General features: G+C 45.5%; 1 protein-coding gene across 1 annotated transcript in view; it reads right to left on the bottom strand.

Annotated features, from left to right (window-relative positions):
* The window catches only part of LOC120997240 (cytochrome P450 2C14-like), a 183,763-nt gene that overhangs the window by 91,846 nt on the left and 70,028 nt on the right, over window positions 1-21,889 (bottom strand). The window lies entirely within an intron of this gene.

Below are 21,889 nucleotides of genomic sequence, written 5' to 3'. Positions count from 1 at the left end.
GTGGGACAAGTTTTATTTTTTAATGGCACCATTTATTTTACTGTATTTTCTTTTGGAAAATGGGAAAAAAATATTTCTGGGGTCAAACTTAAGAAAACATAATTCTTCCAAGGTTTTTTTTTGGTTTTGGTATTACGGTGTTCACTGTGCACTAAAAATGACATGATGTCTTTATTCTATGGGTCAGTGCGATTGCGGTGATACACACATTTGTATCATGTTTATTTTGTTTTACTACTTTAAAAAAATGAAATCCTTTGAAAAAATTAAAATTTTCTTTGCTTCGCCATTTTCTGACAGCGATAGCTTTTTTACATTTTCTATCTACAGAGCTGTATGAGGGATTGCTTTTTTGGGGGACGATTTGTAGTTTTTATTGGTAACATTTTGAGTATGTACGACTTTCTGATCATCAGAGATAAGCAAAGTTTTCAAAAATTCTATTTGGTCACTGTGCAACTTTTTTTTAAAATTTGCTTTGATTGGAATTCATTTGTCATGAAGCACGTTAAATCAGGTCTCCCCCGGCCTGTAGTTAAACTTTAGGGATAATGTATCCCGGTGTGCAGTACAACAACATGCATAGCTAGTCCTTTCTGGTAGCGAAAAAGTTACTGTGCATCTAAATGACGGCCAGGTCACATGTTTGGCCATGCACATCATCGTACAGGCCACCAGCATTCCTAGCTAACCCTTAGCTAAACAAAAAAACAAAACAGAAAAAATACTGCATCCTTCAGTAAAGCAAAAAATAATTGGTCAGTTTTTTACATCAGTATTTGATCAGTATTGGTAAGGCAAAAACAGGAGTGGTTCCAAAACAGAAACAACATGTGATGGAAATATATTTGCATGTCTTCTGTGTTTTGGACTTCCAAATCATGATCAAATTCTGATGCAAAATACTGACCATGTGATTCAGAATTCAGAATGCTCAAATGACAGGACACGTTTTTTGTTATTTTTCTGTTCTTCTGATCAGTCAGAAGAACAGAAAAATAAACGGTATTGTCAACACAGCTAAACAGGGACACTAGTGGCGTCAGAATAAAGAGTCACAATAGTGGCAGTAAAAGCACAAGATGGTGGCAGATCACAGTAGGGGCAGATAGCAGTAGAGGCAGCAAATGCGTGGCATCAGGGAGGTGACTGATTCAGAATAGTGGCATCAACAAGTGGGCAGAAGTAATGGGTAGTGTTGATCGAGCATGCTCGAATCTCGCCCCCGCACGTTTGTTGGCTGCTACGCAGCCAATAAACATACAGGTAAGTACTGCCCTTCACTGTAATGCCTTAGCCATGTTGGTTACTGGCAATACAGTGATTGGCTGTCCGGAACGCGTCATCGGGTGCTATATAGCACCCGATGACACGTGTTCGGCTTAGTGTTAGTCAGGGAGAGCTGTGCTGAATAAGGGAAAGATAGTGTAGGGAGTGAAATTTTCTTTTTTTCAGTTGAAAAACTTGTCAGAGACCCAAAAGTCCCTTTAAGGACTATTATTGTGTGTGGCAGCAGCAATATATATTTTTTTAACGCAACCTGCGCTAAATTGCTAAAACTTTACAGACCCAAAAGTACTTTTAGGCTGGGTTCGGACCTGAGCGTTTGGGATGGAGCGCTCTGTATGCGCGATTGTATGCGCGTTTACAGACGCGGCTCCGGAACAAGCGAACGCCCATTGTCGCGCGTTCCCGCTGAAGTCTATGTACGGGAACGCGCGACAAGACGCCCCAAAGAAGCTCCTGTACTTCTTGGGGCGTCGGGCGTTTTACAGCGCGATCGTACGCGCTGTAAAACGCTCAGGTGAGAACCCTTCCCATAGGGAAACATTGGTTCTTGCCTGTTGAGTGTTTTACAGCGCGTAGGAACGCGCTGTAAAACGCTCAGGTCTGAACCCAGCCTTAAGGACTATTGTGTGTGGCAGCAATATCTATTTTTAGCAAAAAACTAGAAGAACTAAAGCTCATAAACATCCAATTTATGAAAAAGTACTTTATTGTTACATAATAAATAATGTATATAATACCATTAAAAAGGAGGGTAGGGAACAGAAAAAAACACCATCCCAGCAACCTACAGATCACAAAATCCAAGTAGATGTATGTACAATCAAAAATTCATCAATTACATTACATCATGATAAATTGTAAAGGTGAGCCCTCAATAGTAAATGACATAAAAAGGACAACAAATGGCAATGCTGCCCACGATGCAAAAGTCCACATATAAGACTGTATATATACTGTCTAAATCCCAAAGGGATATGGTATGACCTGATGTCCTAAATATGAGCTGAAAGTCTGCACAGTGTATAAATGCGAGAAACTCACCCACTGATGATAGGACCTGAGTGCCTGGGATGGCGTTACCTCAACGTGCGTTTGGGCGTACCTTTGTCTATTTTTTAGCTAAATAGCGTGCAATGGTTAAGCCACTGCAGACAGCGACATTATCTGCGCTACATCTCCTATGTAACGTGTGCGCATCCCAAAAATATCTGTGACATCCAGTGCAGTATTACTCCTGTGTAACGAGTGCGCATCCAAAAAATTTCTGTGACATCCAGTGTACTTTTTCCATAGACGGTGTCCGCTGCGGACAGTGACATTAGCTGCGCTACATCTCCTGTATAACGTTTGCGCATCCCAAATAGCTTTGACATTCCCTGTAATTTTTTATTAGCCGCTGGTGAAAGCAACAACATTACCTGCTGTACATCCCAAAAATATCAGTGACATCCAGTGTACTTTTTTTATAGACCGTGTCCTCTGACATCAGTGACATTATCTGCGGTATATCTCCTGTGTGACGTTTCCACATCCCAAATACCTTATTTTTTTGCGCATACACTTACACATCCTACGCTACTGTATGTGTGACATACTTTCAAGCATATATACAGTAACATTTAATGTGAAGAAGGCGACAGGGAAGTGGCCGTGATGCTGATGGTGCACGCAGAGGCCGTGGCCCTGGGCGCATTGAAACTGTGCCTGCTGCCAGAGCACAAGAAAAAAAATCATCCACGATACCTAACATCATGTCCCAGTTTGCAGGGCGGCGCAGGACAATGCTCTCGAAGTCAGACCAGTGCAACAAGGTGGTCGGTTGGATTGCAGCAGATAATGCTTCCAGTCGGTTAAGCACCACCCTGTCTTCCACAAAGTCTAGTCTCAGTAGCCAAGAGTCTGGTCAACACAATCCTCACCCTGATCCTCCTTCCTCTCACCATGGAGAGTCTTGCCAAACAAGTGATCCCACACTCGGATATTCCGAGGAGCTCTTTTCAGCGCCATTCCTTCATTTGGGCCTCTTGACAAGCCCGCTTGAAGAGGAACATGAGATCTTGTGCCCTGATTACCAAACTCTTGAGCATCCACAGTCACAAGAAGATGATGGTGGGGAACTTCAATTGGTGTTTTACGAGGAGGATGATGATGATGAGACACAGTTGTCAATATCTGTGGTTGTTAGGTCAACAAGTCAGGAGGATGAGCAAAATGAGGAAGTGGAAGAGGAGGTGGTGAACGATGAAATTACTGACCCAACCTGGGAAGGTGGCAAGCTGAGCGAGGACAGCAGTACAGAGGGGGAGGGATTCGCAGCACCGCAACAGGCTGCAAGAGGCAGTGGGGTGGGAAATGGAAGAAGGCGGGTTACACCAAACAGGCCCGCAACTGTTCCTCGGAGCACCCCCTTGCGGCAATCTCCCTTGCCAAGGGGTAGGTGTTCCGCAGTCTAGCGTTTTTTTGAGGAAAGTGCAGACGACAAAAGAATTGTAATTTGCATCCTATGCCATACAAAAATGAGCAGAGGCGTGAACACTAGCAACCTCGCCAGCACCACCATGATCAGCCACATGGCTTTAAAGCACCGTAATATGTGGGCCAAATGCCTGGGTCCACAATCTGTGTCTGTCGGTCACACCACTGCCTCCTCTTCCCCTGTGTTACGTGCTGGCCAATCCCCTGTCGAAGGCGCAGGCCCGGATGCCTCCTGCCCTGCAGCTGGACCTTCGCAAGCACCATCAGTGACCACAGCCACTTCTGTGTCCCAGCGCAGCGTACAAATGTCCTTAGCCCAGGCATTTGAACGCAAGCGCAAATACCCAGCCAGCCACCTACAGGCCATAGCACTAAATGCACAACTTTCCAAATTACTGGCCCTGGAAATGTTGCCATTTAGGCTTGTGGACACTGAGGCCTTCCACAGCCTGATGTCGGCGTCCATCCCTCGTTGCGCAGTCCCCTGCCGCCACTATTTTTCACGGTGTGCCGTGCCCGCCTTACACCAGCATGTGTCCCGTAACATCACCCATGCCCTGACCAAAGCAGTTACTGGGAAGGTCCACTTAACCACTGACACATGGACAAGTGCTTTCGGCCAGGAACAGCACAAAGTTCCCTGACAGCACACAGTGAACTTTGTGGCTGTCGGGATCGAGTCATACCCTGGGATGGCACAGGTGCTACCGACGCCAAGGATTGCGGGCCCTAATTCCACCACCACCTACGTGTCACAGTCCCTCCTGTGAGAGAGGTGAGAAGATTGGATAGAATTGCTGCACGTGAGGCTATCTGACAGGTCTCTCTGTTTTACTCTATGTATGTTGTTTGGTAAGATCTCACATCTCCTCAGGTGCCGCTCGTTATCAGTGATGAGGCTCTATTTAGATCTGCCTCACACTGCTGAAGTTGATAGTTTCTGCTTGAAGTTGCTAGTGCTGGTTTGTCTTGGATCTCCTGCTTCTCCATACATCTCTAAGCTAAGTACTTGTAGCCTTCGCTGTTTCTTATTATCTGGAGTGTGTTGTTTCTAGGCCTCAGGGAGACGCAGGTTCCTTCATTCTGGTAGGAACCAGCTGTCTCATCCCCTGCTACCTATCCTAGGGCTCATCAGTTTTAGCAGGGCTTTAGGTATCCGGTGTATGAGTATTTTCCCCATCAGGATTTGCTCATACTGGAAAGAGTTAGGGAAAGGCCTAGGGATTACTAGGAGGTCACCATCCCTCTTCCTTAGCTTTTGAGGCCTAGATTGTTGTCTATTTGTTGTGGTGTGTATTTGGTGTTTTTTCTTCCCCTTAACCTGTGACACTACATTAGTGGCTACAAATCCCACTTCTCCTTCTCCGCTTCCTCCTCCTCCTCCACCTCAGAATTATCCTCTTGCAGAACCAGTCAGCGATCAGTCGGTAGCTGGAAGCAGTTTAGCACTGCAGTGGGGAAGCGTCAACAGGTCGTGCTAAAGCTGATCTGCTTGGGTGACAAACAGCACACCGCCGCAGAGCTATGGCAGGGAATAAGAGACCAGACTGAGTTGTGGCTCTCGCCACTCAACCGAGAACCAGGCATGGTTGTGTCTGATAATGGCCGTAACTTGGTGGTGGCTGTAGAGCTCGTGAAGCTCACAGTCATCCCATGCCTAGCCCACGTCTTAAACTTAGTGGTTCAGCGGTTTCTCAAAGCCTACCCCAATTTCCCTGAGCTACTGGTGAAGGTGCGCCGCATGTGTGCCCATTTCCGCAAGTCATCGACAGCTTCCGCCGGTGTGTCAACGCTGCAGCAGCGATTACAATTGCCAGCTCACCGACTTTTGTGCCATGTAAGCACGTGCAGGAACTCCACGTTCCACATGTTGGCCATGCTTTGTGATGGTGCAATACCAGAAGGTCCTTGTGGAAAAATTGCTCCAAAAATTTTCAGCTGACAACGCTGACAGCAGAGTACGTAGTTCCTTGGGCAACCAAGGAGGGGAGACAAAGGGAACACACAGCTGTTCCAACAGAGGCAGGGCAACACTCTCCAAAGCCTGGGACAGTTTCATGACACCCCGCCAGCACCCTCACCCTGATGTGCGGCCTAGTTTCCCAAAAAGGGAAACATTTTGGAAGATGGTGAATGTGACGAAACTAACCTCACCACTGGGTTTTGGAGGGGCCTGTTTTGCCAGCCTCTTGCCTCAGGATTATGGCCATATACTAACTTTGAAAGAGAAGATAGACCGGCCGCATAGCCTAAATCTGTGGAACTGTTTTGGGCAGGAAAGCCATGCTTGCGGTCGGCCAAATGTGACTTCCATGGAATTCGGGAACCCCTGCTCGGATCCGGGTGATTTTTGGATATGTTGTTTGCCCAGATCAGAGCTATCCATGGATGTATAAATTATGGGGATATGTGGGGTTTTGAGATGTTTTCTGTGTTTGGGGGAAAAATGTGTGTTTTCTGCCTGTGAGTGATTAAGTTAGCCCATTGTGTTTTGCTAATTGTATCACAGGCAGAGCCTATTGTGTTTTGTTAATTGTGTTTAGTAATTGTATCACAGGCAATGCCCATTGTATTTTGTTGATTGCGTCAAAAACAGAGGGGGGGGGGGTTGTGTAAAATTGCTGGGAAGGTTTCAATACTATAAATGCATGTCATTGGCTAATGTATAAACTGTTGCAGTCTTCCACAAGGTCCCCAGGGGGAGTGTCCCTTGCTGGAAGACCTGCATAAAAGGCTGACATGTATCCCCATTAAAGAGTTCCTGTTTTACCCTCAGCATAAAGCCTCGTCTCATGTGTGGGGGAAAAGATTGCATCTACACTAGGGATTGCTATATACGCTGTATACTCCCCTGGCTATAATCACTGTGCTCTTTTAAGAGCTTGTTCCTGTATCGCTCTCTTAAGGAAGAGAGGTTCACCCACTGGAGCCTAGGGCCTTGTTGTAGCTCCAGGGTGGGTAGGAGATGGAGATCACAACCAAACTGCAGTGGTTTGCGGGATCTGCAGTACTTACGGTGTCAAGTGGAGTGCTTGGAGTCCGGGAGAAGCACTAGGAGCATCCATCAACGGAGGTACCCAGTCGGGGTGCCAGGAGATCCGTTACAGTGAAGGAGTACATAGCAGACCGTGTCAGCATCCTCAATGATCACTCTGTGCCTTAAAGTTAGTGGGTGTCCAAGCTGGACACGTGGCACGAACTGGCGCTCTATGCCTTGGAGGTGCTGGCCTGCCCTGCTGCCAGCATTTTGTCAGAGTGGGTATTTAGTGCTGCTGGGGGCATAATAACTGATAAGCGCATCCGCCTGTCAACTAAAAATGCTGATAGGTTGACTCTTATAAAAATGAACAAGGCCTGGATTGCCCTTGACTTCTCTACTCCACCAAAGGAAAACGGCACTTTAAATGTGTTTTTTATAATGTACTGAATACACTGTATTCCCATGCACCGCTTCCACCACAAAAGAGGGTATATGGTTCAATATTCCTTTTATCGTCCTCCTCCTCTTCCATCATATGAACATGCTTATTAGTCTGCCCTCGCTCCTAATGTTGTAGAGGGTCAGCTCACCTGCAGGCCCTCGCATATAAAGTTTTAGAGGTTCAGCTCACCAGCAGGCCCACACCTACAAACTTTTAGAGGGCCATCTCACCTGCAGGCCTTGCATGTAATGTTTTAGAGGGTCATCTCACCAGCAGGCCCTCACCTACAATCTTTTAGAGTGCCAGCTCACCTGCAGGCCCTCGCATGTAATGTTTAAGAAGGTCAGCTCACCAGCAGGCTCTCACCTACAATCTTTTAGAGGGTCAGTGTCACGGGGTTCCGAAGGTGCACTCGGTCCCCCATCGCCCGCAGACCTGTTGCTTAGCTTTGGGAATGAGGATCTGTGTTTGACCTCATTCCCAGGGCGGCTTTACTAGCTGGGTGGCTCCCTGCTCCTAAGTCTGCCTTGAGCGCCGAGCTAATCACTCGGTGCTCGACTGGTTGGTCTGTCGGTCATGTGACGCTGGCCACGTCACATGACCCTCACTCCCCACTATAAATACAGGCAGCCTGCTGGCTACAGGTTGCCTGTTAATTTCTAGGTTCCTGGCTATTTGTTGGACTGCTGAATACTTCCCTGATCCTGTTCCTTGACCATCCTTTTGCCTGATCCTCCTGTACTGCGCATCCGTCCTGGTATTGTGACCTCGGCTCCCACCTGACTACTCTCTTAGGACTCCTCTTGTACTTCTCTGCTCTCCTGGTTTTGACCCTGGCTTCTCCTGACCATTCTTTGCTTAATCCTTTGTACTTTGTAGCTTTCCTGGTATTGACTCGGTCCGTTCACGTCCTGTTGTTTGTCTGTCTGTCATCCCTGCACTTATTCCAAGTTAGGGATTGCCGTCCAGTTGTCCCCTGTCATTAGGACTCGCGAGTCAAGTAGGCAGGGCCAGGGGTAAGGGTGGAGCGCAGTGGTCATTTCCCTCCCCCCCTGTGTGTGTGTGTACGCGACTGTTACAGATTAACAGGCCAAATAACCACTGTATTATGAATCCTCTGGTGACCCTGACTGACTATGTCTCTAATCTGACGCAGATGGTGCAGGAGTTAGGGGAAAAACTCAGCTCTTTTGAGTTAGGGCAAGGCTCTTCCACTCCTCAGGCCTCCAGTCCGCATTTTGAGTCCCAGATTAAGCTCCCAGAAACCTTTTCTGGAGACCGGAAGAGGTTTCTCTCTTTTAAGGAGAGTTGCAAACTTTACTTCCGGGCCCGAGAGTCAACGCGTGGGCATTATCATTTCCCGATTACAGGGTGATCCCTAGGACTGGGCGTTCTCTTTACCTGCTGGCGCCAGTTGTTTATATTCTGTGGAGGGGTTCTTTCAGGCCCTAGGTACCCTCTATGATGAACCAGACAGGGCTCTAGTAGCCGAGACGGCTCTAAAGGCACTGGTTCAGGGCAATTTACCAGCGGAGGATTATTGCACCCAATTCAGAAGGTGGTGTGTCCCCTCAGGATGGAACGAACCAGCCCTGAAGAGTCAGTTCAGGTCAGGTCTGTCTGATAAATTAAAGGATCTTCTGGTCAGTTATCAACTTGCAGAGACCTTAGAGGAGATGATGACCCTTGTTGTCCGACTTGACCGACGGGTTAGAGAGAGATGACAGGAACAACAGTTCTCTTCCCAGATGGTGGTCCAGTCAGAGGCCTATCCCAGAGACAATGCTGAGGTCTCCACCGAGGAACCCATGCAGGTTGGCATGACCCGAGGGAATCTTCGCCGCAGACGTGCAGAATGCTTTTACTGTGGAGATTCTGACCATTGGATCAACCAGTGTTCTAGGAAGGTCCTCTCTGTCAAGTCTCCTAAGGCAAGGCAACCTAAAGACCAGGTACACCCTGAATTTTCTAAATGTAAGCTTTCGGTACCCATTACGATTTCTCTGGGAGTAGATAAATGGCCGGGTAAGGCCTTTATTGATTATGGCTCAGCGGCAAGCTTTATTGACTCTGGGTATGCTGTTAGATTGGGTATTGCTATGTTTGCCTTACCAACTCCTATCCATGTCATGGCTATTGATGCTACTCCTCTTATTGGTGGTACGGTGAGCTTATGTACCTCAGAGATTTCTCTAACCGTGGGTGTGTGCCACTCAGAGAGATGTTAGCTTCTAGTCCTGGAGAACCTACCTGCTGAGGTGGTACTAGGGTTGCCTTGGCTCCGACTACATAACACCACTATAGATTGGTCCAATGGGGAGTTGGTGAGATGGGGGCCTAAGTGTGACTCGTGCCTGTCCGTGGTACAGGCTGGGGTCTCAGTAAAGTCTGATACTTTACCCTCTGTTGTTAGAGAATATTCTGATGTATTCTCATCACCAACCCCGGAGGTTCTACCCCCCCATAGACCTTATGATTGTACCATAGAGCTAGTAGAGGGGGCCAAGTTTCCTAAAGGACGAATTTATAATCTTTCTATGCCCGAACGCAAGGCCATGGAAGATTATATTAAGGAGAGCCTTGGTAAAGGGCATATTAGACCTTCTGTCTCTCCTATGGGGGCGGGGTTTTTCTTTGTTAAGAAAAAAGATGGTGGTCTTAGGCCATGTATCGATTACCGGAGATTAAATAAAATCACTGTCCAGAATAGATACTCCCTCCCATTGATTCCGGATTTATTTAACCAGGTCCTGGGGGCAACCTGCTTTTCCAAAATTGACCTGAAAGGGGCATACAATCTAATCCGAATCAAGGAGGGAGACGAATGGAAGACGGCGTTCAATACTCCGGTAGGACACTTTGAATATCAGGTGATGCCTTTTGGACTCAGCAATGCCCCAGCTGTGTTCCAAAACTTCATGAATGACATTCTTAGGGAGTTCTTAGGTAAATTTGTTATTGTCTATCTTGACGACATTTTGATATTCTCTCCTGACTTCGAATCCCATGTGTCTCATGTTAGACAAGTATTAGAGGTGTTGAGGGAGAATCAGCTATCCGCTAAACAAGAGAAATGTGTCTTTGGTGTGCAGGAGATTCTGTTTCTAGGGCATGTTCTGACTCCTCACGCCTTCAAGATGGATCCTGGTAAGGTACTAGCAATTAAGGAATGGGTAAGACCTTCATCCTTAAAGGCCTTACAACGGTTCTTAGGTTTCGCCAATTACTATCGTAAATTTATTATGAATTTTTCCGTAATTGCTAAACCGTTGACCGACCTTACTAAGAAAGTGGTGGATTTGGAGAATTGGTCTACTGAGGCCATTTCTTCATTTGAAAAATTAAAAAAGGCATTCAGTAGCGCTCCCATTCTGATCCAGCCTGATCAGGAGAAACCTTTTAATGTGAAGGCGGACGCATTATCTCGGAGCTTCCAGGCTTTTCAACCTACTGAGGTACCACCTGAATCCATCCTACCAGCAAAAATCTTCTTAGCAGCTCTTACCCAGGATATCTCGGCTCGCATTAGGTCGGAACAACATCTGGCACCGGTATCCACCCCAACAGATAAGTTGTTTGTTCCCGTACAATTTCGTCTCCAGCTGTTGGGTGAGTGTCACGATTCTGCCTTTTGTGGACATCCGGGTGTTGAGGGCACTAAGGATCTGGTTTCTAGATCTTATTGGTGGCCCACTCTAACTAGGGATGTCAAGTCCTATGTGTCAGCCTGTGAGGTGTGTGCCAGGTCCAAGACACCTAGGACTCGCCCTGCTGGTAACCTACGACCCCTACCCATTCCCAGTAGACCCTGGTCCCATATCTCGATGGACTTTATAACTGACCTACCGCTGGCGGAGGGTAAGACTGTAGTGTGGGTAGTGGTGGATAGGTTTAGCAAGATGGTCCATTTCATTCCCCTGTCTAAACTCCCGAATGCCAAAACCCTGGCGTCTATTTTTGTGAAAGAAATTGTTCGATTGCATGCTATCCCGGAAAAGGGGTGTGCAGTTTGTGTCCAGATTCTGGAGGGCCTTCTGTCAAAAATGTAAAATTTCATTGTCTTTTTCCTCTGCCTACCACCCTGAGAGTAATGGGCAGACTGAACGCCTTAATCAGTCTGTCGAACAATTCTTGAGGTCGTATGTTGCTGATGACCAGCAATTATGGGTGAAATTTCTTCCATTGGCTGAATTTGCTTTGAATAACCGTGTCAATTCTTCCGCTGGGGTCTCCCCTTTCTTTTGTAACCATGGTTTTCATCCCCGTTTTCATTCTGGGTCGTCCGTCTCCTCCTCTAACCCTGAAGCGGATAAACTCTCCTCCGAACTGTGCACAGTTTGGGCCCGGGTTCAATCGAACCTAGAAAAGGCTCAATGTTCTCAGAAACTCAAGGCTGATAGGAGACGTTCAAGGGGGGTAAACTTTCAGGTTGGGGATAAAGTATGTTTGTCCTCCAAGAATCTATCTCTCAAGGTAACTTCTAAAAAATTTGCTCCTCGTTTTATTGGACCATATAAGATCACGAAGTGATTAACCCGGTATCTTTTAGGTTGGAGCTGCCCGAGTCATTCCACATTCATAATGTGTTCCATAAATCTCTGCTTAAAAAATATTTTGAACCGGTAGTACCATCAAAATCCTCGCCTCCGCCTGTTCTTGTTAATGATGCTGTCGAGTATGTGGTGTCTAAAATAGTGGATGTCCGGAAGGTGCGTAATTCCTTGCAGTACCTGATTCACTGGAAGGGGTATGGACCTGAAGAGAGATCTTGGGTATCTGCCAGGGAGGTTCATGCTCCTAGACTTGTTCGTAAATTTCATTTAGAACACCCTGAAAAGCCATCGCCTGAAGTCTTGGGTCCGGTGGCCCCTTGTAAAATCTGTGTTTGACCTCATTCCCAGGGCGGCTTTACTAGCTGGGTGGCTCCCTGCTCCTAAGTCTGCCTTGAGCGCCGAGCTGATCACTCGGTGCTCGACTGGTTGGTCTGTCGGTCATGTGACGCTGGCCACGTCACATGACCCTCACTCCCCACTATAAATACAGGCAGCCTGCTGGCTACAGGTTGCCTGTTAATTTCTAGGTTCCTGGCTATTTGTTGGACTGCTGAATACTTCCCTGATCCTGTTCCTTGACCATCCTTTTGCCTGATCCTCCTGTACTGCGCATCCGTCCTGGTATTGTGACCTCGGCTCCCACCTGACTACTCTCTTAGGACTCCTCTTGTACTTCTCTGCTCTCCTGGTATTTGACCCTGGCTTCTCCTGACCATTCTTTGCTTAATCCTTTGTACTTTGTAGCTTTCCTGGTATTGACTCGGTCCGTTCACGTCCTGTTGTTTGTCTGTCTGTCATCCCTGCACTTATTCCAAGTTAGGGATTGCCGTCCAGTTGTCCCCTGTCATTAGGACTCGCGAGGCAAGTAGGCAGGGCCAGGGGTAAGGGTGGAGCGCAGTGGTCACTTCCCTCCCCCCCTGTGTGTGTGTGTACGCGACTGTTACAGTCAGCTCACCTGCAGGACCTCGCATGTAATGTTTTAGAAGGTCAGCTCACCAGCAGGCCCTCAACCATAATGTTTTACAGGGTCGGCTCACCAGCAAGTCCTCACCTACAATCTTTTAAAGGGTCAGCTCACCAGCAGGCCCTCACATATAATGTTTTTGAGGGTCAGCTCACCAGCAGGCCCTCAACCATAATGTTTTAGAGGGTCATCTCACCAGCAGGCCCTCACCTACAATCTTTTAGAGGGTCAGCTCACCTGCAGGCCCTCGCATATAATGTTTTAGAGGGTCAGCTCACCAGCAGGCACTCACCTACAATCATTTAGAAGGTAAGCCCACCTGCAGGCCCTTGCATATAATGTTTTAGAAGGTCAGCTCACCAGCAGGCCCTCGCCCATAATTTTTTCAATGGTCTTCTCAGCAGCAGGCACTCACCCATAATTTTTTCAGCTGCAGGCACTCGCCCCTAATGTTTTAGAGAGTCAGCTCTGCAGCAGACCCTAACCTCTAATGTTTTCGATGGTCATTACAGCAGCATGCCCTCGCCCGTAATGTTTTAGAGGGTCACCAGCAGGCCCTTGCTCCAAATGTTTATGAGGGTCACCAGCAGGTCATTAAGCATAATTTTTCATGGGTGTATGATGCCCTCAATTATGTGTAATAAAGGGTGTATTGTTTTAAAATGATTTTTATTGGTTTTACAACAGAAGGATCGTACATTCGTTGATTGCCCTGCCAGGGCGCCAATATAAGAATACAGCTGATACAGTACAATCAGATTGGAAAACAATCAAAGAATAAAGGGAGGGGAGGAGGATAGTCGGAGGGAGGGAAAGGGAAGGGGGTGAGGGCGCCAATTATGTTGCAGAAAGGTAGTACTTGGATAAGAATATCTATTTAAACATTATCGTACGTGTTCACGATCAGTACATCAAAGATTTGTCAGTTCGAAAAACCTCTATATTCTTTCCAGGGTCTCCAAATCGCCTCAAATCTGTGTGGTGTTCGGGCCTCCCAGTGAGCCATCTGTTCAAGGCGGTACAATTGATCACATCTTTGAATACATTGTTTTAATGGGGGTGTCTCTGTTTTTTTCCAGTAAACTGCAATGAGTATTCTGGATGCTGCCAATAAAATCTGACCCAACTTTTGTGTGTCTCTAGGACATCTGAGATCCCCGAACACCCCAAAGAGGCACACCTTCGGAGAGACCGGAAAAAATATTTTACACACATCAGAAATGACTTTACATATCTTTCGCCAGTAGGAAGCAATCTTAGAGAAGTTCCACCATAAATGGCTGTGAGTGCCTAATTCCATCTCACATCTCCAGCAGATCGGGCTGCATTCAGGAAACATACGGTTAATTCTTTGTGGGGTGTAGTACCATTGAGTAAGTACTTTATAGCTATTCTCTTGTAGTTTCACACACCTGGACACCCTATTGATCACGCCTTCCGAACACTATGTATTTCCTTTGCTGAGAACTGGATATTTAGTTCACTCTCCCATTTTGAGATGAAGGGGACTTTATCCGGGCGTGGTAGGCCCAATAGAAGGCTGTATAGTTTAGATATCTATCCTTTTGGTTCATTTAATTACAGGGCTAGTTTCTCAAAAACAGATTGTTCTGAAGTTATATTGAGATTTTTAAGGTGGGATTTCATAAAGTGAATAAAATGAGCTATTTGGAAATTTGAAAGGCAGGCTACTATAGGGTGTTTTTTCAGTTCTTCGAAAATTGCGATATCATTATCCGGACATAGAGACAAAACCGGTGTAGTAACAGCTTTGGCTCTGTCAGATATGGTTTCCCAGAACTGGGTTGAGGAGTGGCAGAGGACATCCCGAACTTGCATCAGGGCGAGATAATTAGTTAATAGGTGGTCTTTCCATTTAGAGTCTTTCCACATGTCAAAGGTATATTTAGTGATAGTATTATATGTTTGTAATTTAACGTATTTTGGGGATTGGTCCAAGAAAATTAAAGAGTGGAGTGGGAGGTTTAACATATTATCTTCCGTAATTAGGTCTAGCCGACTTGAGTAAGGTCTTAGCCATTCTAGGCATCTAAGTGCAATTACTGCTTTATGGTAGGTATATAGGTCCGGAATACCAAGACCCCCATTCATAGGGTGTTGTACCATAAGAGTAAGAGGTAGTCTAGATCTCTTACCACCCCATAGGAATTTTGATAAGATTCCCTGCAATTTTACAAAATAAGCCTTTGGGATTGGGATAGGCAATGCTTGCAGAAAGTAAAGAACAGTGGGCAGCAATATTGTTTTAATCAGTGTCCTTCGACCGAACCATGATATAAATGGGATATCCCAAGAACCTAAGAGATCTTCTAATCGTTTTGGTAATGGTTGGAAGTTGTCGAGAAACAAATTCGAGAAGTCCGGGGTCAATGTTATCCCTAGGAATACTATAGACTCAGTGGTCCATTGAAAAGGGGTGTTTTTTTGTAAAGTGGCCATAAATTTTGACCCCAGGGTCACATTTAGGACTGTGGATTTAGATAAATTCACGGAAAAATTAGATAGGGAGTGGTAATTCTGAAGAGTAGACATAATTGCTGGAAAGGCTCGGATTGGATTGGTGATAAGTAGGAGTACATCATCAGCGAAATCAGCTGATTGGTGAATAATAGACCCTACTTTCATTCCCTCGATTTCAGCATTTTTTCTGAATGACTGAAGAAGCGTTTCTATCACCAGAACAAACAGTAGGGGAGAAAGGGGCAGCCTTGGCGTGTGCCGTTTGAAATTGTGAATACTGGAGATAGGGTACCATTCACCAGGATACGCGCTGTAGGATTATAATACATTGCCATAACCCCACTTATGAATGTATCTGGGATTCCAAATTTTGCTAACGTTTGAGTCATAAAGAGCCAATCCACTCTGTCAAACGCTTTCTCAGCGTCCATAGTTAGTATAGCCAATGGTGAATTGGACTTGGTAGCTAGTTGTATAAGATTTATAACTCTGATAATGTTGTTTTTCCCTTCCCTTCCAGGTATAAAATAAGATCTGGTAAGTAGAATTTTAATCTGTTGGCAAGCATTTTCGCATAAAGTTTCAGGTCATTATTGAGAAGCGAAATTGGTCTGTAATTTGAGCAGAGTGAGTGGTCCTTATTAGGTTTAGGGATGATGGATATTTGTGCAGACAACATATCTCTGGTGAATGGCTTCCCCTCTCTTGCCTCGTTACAAACTGCCAATAGCCGCGGCAGTAAGACTTCATTAAACGAGGAGTAGTAAAAGACTGGTAGGCCGTCTGGCCCAGGACTCTTGTTCATTGGAGAGTTTTTTAAAGGGCTTCTGTCAGCCCACTAAACCGTTTTTCTTTTTGTTTTGTTTAACCGCCTCAGGACCGCTGTACGCAGGATTGCGTCCTGGCGGCGGCCCTGCTATTCTGGGTGGACGCATATACGCGTCCTCTCGCGAGAGGCGAGATTTCCTGTGAACGCACGCACACAGGCGCGCGCGTTCACAGGATCAAAAGGTAAGCGAGTGGATCTCCAGCCTGCCAGCGGCGATCGTTCACTGGCAGGCTGGAGATGCGATTTTTTTAACCCCTAACAGGTATATTAGACGCTGTTTTGATAACAGCGTCTAATATACCTGCTACCTGGTCCTCTGGTGGTCCCTTTTGCTTGGATCGACCACCAGAGGACACAGGTAGCTCAGTAATAAGTAGCACCAAACACCACTACACTACACCCCCCGTCACTTATTAACCCCTTATTAACCCCTGATCACCCCATATAGACCCCCTGATCACCCCCCTGTCATTGATCACCCCCCTGTCATTAATCACCCCCTTGTAAGGCTCCATTCAGACGTCCGTAAGTTTTTTATGGATCCACTGATACATGGATCGGATCCGCAAAACACATACGGACGTCTGAATGGAGCCTTACAGGGGGGTGATCAATGACGGGGGTGATCACCCCATATAGACTCCCTGATCACCCCCCTGTCATTGATCACCCCCCTGTAAGGCTCCATTCAGATGTCCGTATGTTTTTTACGGATCCACGGATACATGGATCGGATCCGCAAAACACGTACGGACATCTGAATGGAGCCTTACAGGGGGGTGATCAATGACAGGGGGGTGATCACCCCATATAGACTCCCTGATCACCCCCCTGTCATTGATCACCCCCCTGTCATTGATCACCCACCTGTAAGGCTCCATTCAGACGTCTGTATGTTTTTTACGGATCCACGGATACATGGATCGGATCCGCAAAACACGTACGGACATCTGAAGGGAGCCTTACAGGGGGGTGATCAATGACAGGGGGGTGATCACCCCTTATAGACTCCCTGATCACTCCCCTGTCATTGATCACCCCCCTGTAAGGCTCCATTCAGATGTCCGTACGTGTTTTGCGGATCTGATCAATGTATCTGTGGATCCGTAAAAGACATAAGGACGTCTGAATGGAGCCTTACAGGGGGGTGATCAATGACAGAGGGGTGATCAATGACAGGGGGGTGATCAATGACAGGGGGGTGATCAGGGAGTCTATATGGGGTGATCACCCCCGTCATTGATCACCCCCCTGTAAGGCTCCATTCAGATGTCCGTATGTGTTTTGCGGATCCGATCCATGTATCCGTGGATCCGTAAAAAACATACGGACGTCTAAATGGAGCCTTACAGGGGGGTTATCAATGACAGGGGGGTGATCAATGACAGGGGGGTGATCAGGGAGTCTATATGGGGTGATCACTCCCTGTCATTGATCACCCCCCTGTAAGGCTCCATTCAGATGTCCGTATGTGTTTTGCGGATCCGATCCATGTATCCGTGGAGCCGTAAAAAACATACAGACGTCTGAATGGAGCCTTACAGGGGGGTGATCAATGACAGGGGGGTGATCACCCTATATAGACTCCCTGATCACCCCCCTGTCATTGATCACCCCCCTGTAAGGCTCCATTCAGACATTTTTTTGGCCCAAGTTAGCAGAATTTTTTTTTTTCTTACAAAGTCTCATATTCCACTAACTTGTGTCAAAAAATTTAATCTCACACGAACTCACCATACCCCTCACGGAATCCAAATGAGTAAAATTTTTTAGACATTTATATTCCAGACTTCTTCTCAAGCTTTAGGGCCCCTAAAATGCCAGGGCAGTATAAATACCCCACATGTGACCCCATTTCGGAAAGTAGACACCCCAAGGTATTCACTGAGGGGCATATTGAGTCCATGAAAGATTGAAATTTTTGTCCCAAGTTAGCGGAAAAGGAGACTTTGTGAGAAAAAACAAAAAAAAATCAATTTCCGCTAACTTGTGGCAAAAAAAAAAAAATTCTATGAACTCTCCATGCGGCTCTTTGAATACCTTGGGGTGTCTTCTTTCCAAAATGGGGTCACATGTGGGGTATTTATACTGCCCTGGAATTTTAGGGGCCCTAAAGCGTGAGAAGAAGTCTGGGATTCAAATGTCTAAAAATGCCCTCCTAAAAGGAATGTGGGCCCCTTTGCGCATATAGGCTGCAAAAAAGTGTCACACATCTGGTATCGCCGTACTCAGGAGAAGTTGGGGAATGTGTTTTGGGGTGTCATTTTACATATACCAATGCTGGGTGAGAGAAATATCTCGGTCAAATGCCAACTTTGTATAAAAAAATGGTAAAAGTTGTCTTTTGCCGAGATATTTATCTCACCCAGCATGGGTATATGTAAAATGACACCCCAAAACACATTGCTTAGCTTCTCCTGAGTACGGCAATACGCACTTTTTTGCAGCCTAGGTGGGCAAAGGGGCCCACATTCCAAAGAGCACCTTTAGGACTTCACAGGTCATTTTTTACACATTTTGATTTCAAACTACTTACCACACATTAGGCCCCTAGAATGCCAGGGCAGTATAACTAAACCACAAGTGACCCCATTTTGGAAAGAAGACAACCCAAGGTATTTCGTGATGGGCATAGTGAGTTCATGGAAGTTTTTATTTTTTGTCACAAGTTAGTGGAATATGAGACTTTGTAAGAAAAAAAAATGATCATTTTCCGCTAACTTGTGACAAAAAATAAAAAATTCTAGGAACTCGCCATGCCCCTCACGGAATACCTTGGGGTGTCTTCTTTCCAAAATGGGGTCACTTGTGGGGTAGTTATACTGCCCTGGCATTCTAGGGGCCCTAATGTGTGGTAAGTAGTTTGAAATCAAAATGTGTAAAAAATGACCTGTGAAATCCTAAAGGTGCTCTTTGGAAAGTGGGCCCCTTTGCCCACCTAGGCTGCAAAAAAGTGTCACACATGTGGTATTGCCGTACTCAGGAGAAGTTGGGCAATGTGTTTTGGGGTGTCATTTTACATATACCCATGCTGGATGAGATAAATATCTTGGTCAAATGCCAACTTTGTATAAAAAAAATGGCAAAAGTTGTCTTTGCCAAGATATTTCTCTCACCCAGCATGGGTTTATGTAAAATGACACCCCAAAACACATTGCCCAACTTCTCCTGAGTACGGAAATACCAGATGTGTGACACTTTTTTGCAGCCTAGGTGGGCAAAGGGCCCACATTCCAAAGAGCACCTTTCGGATTTCACCGGCCATTTTTTACAGATTTTGATTTCAAACTACTTTGCACGCATTTGGGCCCCTAAAATGCCAGGGCAGTACAACTACCCCACAATTGACCCCATTTTGGAAAGAAGACACCCCAAGGTATTTCGTGATGGGAATAGTGAGTTCATGGAATTTTTATTTTTTGTCACAAGTTAGTGGAATATGAGACTTTGTAAGAAAAAAAAAAATCATCATTTTCCGCTAACTTGTGACAAAAAATAAAAAGTTCTATGAACTCACTATGCCCATCAGCGAATACCTTAGGGTGTCTACTTTCCGAAATGGGGTCATTTGTGGGGTTTTTCTACTGTCTGGGCATTGTAGAACCTCAGGAAACATGACAGGTGCTCAGAAAGTCAGAGCTGCTTCAAAAAGCGGAAATTCACATTTTTGTACCATAGTTTGTAAACGCTATAACTTTTACCCAAACCATTTTTTTTTTTTACCCAAACATTTTTTTTATCAAAGACATGTAGAACAATAAATTTAGAGAAAAATTTATATATGGATGTCGTTTTTTTTTGCTAAATTTTACAACTGAAAGTGAAAAATGTCATTTTTTTTGCAAAAAAATCGTTAAATTTCGATTAATAACAAAAAAAGTAAAAATGTCTGCAGCAATGAAATACCACCAAATGAAAGCTCTATTAGTGAGAAGAAAAGGAGGTAAAATTCATTTGGGTGGTAAGTTGCATGACCGAGCAATAAATGGTGAAAGTAGTGTAGTGCAGAAGTGTAAAAAGTGGTCTGGTCATTAAGGGTGTTTAAGCTAGGGGGGCTGAAGTGGTTAATAATAATCCCTATACTGCGATCTCTGCATACATAAGTAAAATAATAATTTTCGTTCAGGGAATTTGATAAAATGCTATTTTTATAATATGTAAATTACCTTGCTACCAGCAAGTAGAGCGGCTACTTGCTGGTAGCAGCCGCATCCTCCGATCCTAAAGACGCCCCCTCCTCATTGTGATTGACAGGGCCAGGGAACAGAATCGTTCTCTGCTGGCCCTGCCTGTTTTCATTCAATATCTGGCGCCTGCGCCGCGGCCGTACCTATCTTCAATCTGCGCAGGCGCACTGAGAGGCGGCCACTCACTCGGCCGCTCCATCCTCAATGCGCCTGCGCCGATGACGTCACATCTACACCCGGCGCAGGCGCATTGAGGAGCGAGCGGCCGAGTGAGTGGCCGCCTCTCAGTGCGCCTGCGCAGATTGAAGATAGGTACGGCCGCGGCGCAGGCGCCAGATATTGAATGAAAACAGGCAGGGCCAGCAGAGAACGATTCCGTTCCATGGCCCTGTCAATCACAATGCGGAGGGGGCGTCATTAGGATCGGAGGATGCGGCTGCTACCAGCAAGTAGCCGCCCTACTTGCTGGTAGCAAGGTAATTTACATATTATAAAAATAGCGTTTTATCAAATTCTACTGAACGAAAATTATTATTTTACTTATGTATGCAGAGATCGCAGTGTAGGGATTATTATTAAACAAAAAAACAAAAAACGGTTTAGTGGGCTGACAGAAGCCCTTTAAGTCTGGTTTCAATTCAGCTAGAGTATGTGGGGAGGATAGTTTTGCAGTTTGTTCTTTAGGGAGATTAATAGTATCTAACCAGTTTTGAATGAGTAGTTTTCTCCCACTAATTTGGGACGCGGTTGGATTAGCTTGTAAATTATATAGATGGCTGTAGTAATTACAGAACTGTTCAGCAATTAATTCTGTTTTATAGACTGCCTGCGAGTTCTGGGATTTTATATGGGAGATGTAGGACGTTATTTTTCGTTTTTTAATTTGAGACATGAGAACTTTTGTGGCTTTATTTCTGTGTGCATAATATTTATATTGAGTGGATAGAAACAGTTTTGCTGTGTTGGCATTTAGTATATTTTTTAGGGTGATCTTAGGGTGTCCAGGTGTGCCAAAATATTTTCATTTAATGAGCGCCTATGCTGCAACTCCAATTTAGAAATAGCTGAAGTAAGTTCCTCTATTTTCTTTAGTTTCTGTTTTTTAACATGGGAACCCAAAGCAATTAGGTGGCCTCTAACAGTTTTGTGGGCATCCCACAGTACCGCTTGAGATAAGTTCGCTGATTCGTTCAAGGTGAAATATTCCTCTATCAGATCTGCTAATTTTGGGATACTGGAGCTATTCAGTAATGTTTCATTTAACCTCCATCTATATTCTGTTTTGGGCATGTTGGGGATAAAACATGTGAGGAGGACTGGGGCATGATCTGACAGAAGAATATTCCCAATCCTGGACGAGGCACAATATTGGAGTGCTTGCGTACTAAGGAAGATGTAATCTAACCTCTGGTAAGAGGAGTGGGCAGAAGAAAAATAGGTATAGTCTTTCTCATTGGAATGCATTGCCCTCCAGACATCTATAAGACCCTGTTGGGAAAGTGCCTTTTTTATCTTACAAAGTGATATTTTTGACATGGATGAGGATCCAGTGGAAGAGTCAAGGCTAGGGACTAATGCGACATTAAAGTCACCTCTTAGGATGACAATGCCCTCAGCAAAATTCTCAAGTTTCTTTATGTTTTCTAGAAACCATGCGGTTTGTGCAACGTTAGGTACATATACACTCA

The sequence above is a fragment of the Bufo bufo genome, chromosome 4, assembly GCF_905171765.1.
Source record: "Bufo bufo chromosome 4, aBufBuf1.1, whole genome shotgun sequence".
Lineage (NCBI taxonomy): Eukaryota > Metazoa > Chordata > Amphibia > Anura > Bufonidae > Bufo > Bufo bufo.
Note: the sequence above shows the minus strand (reverse complement) of the source record. Positions and strands in the feature narration are given on the sequence as shown.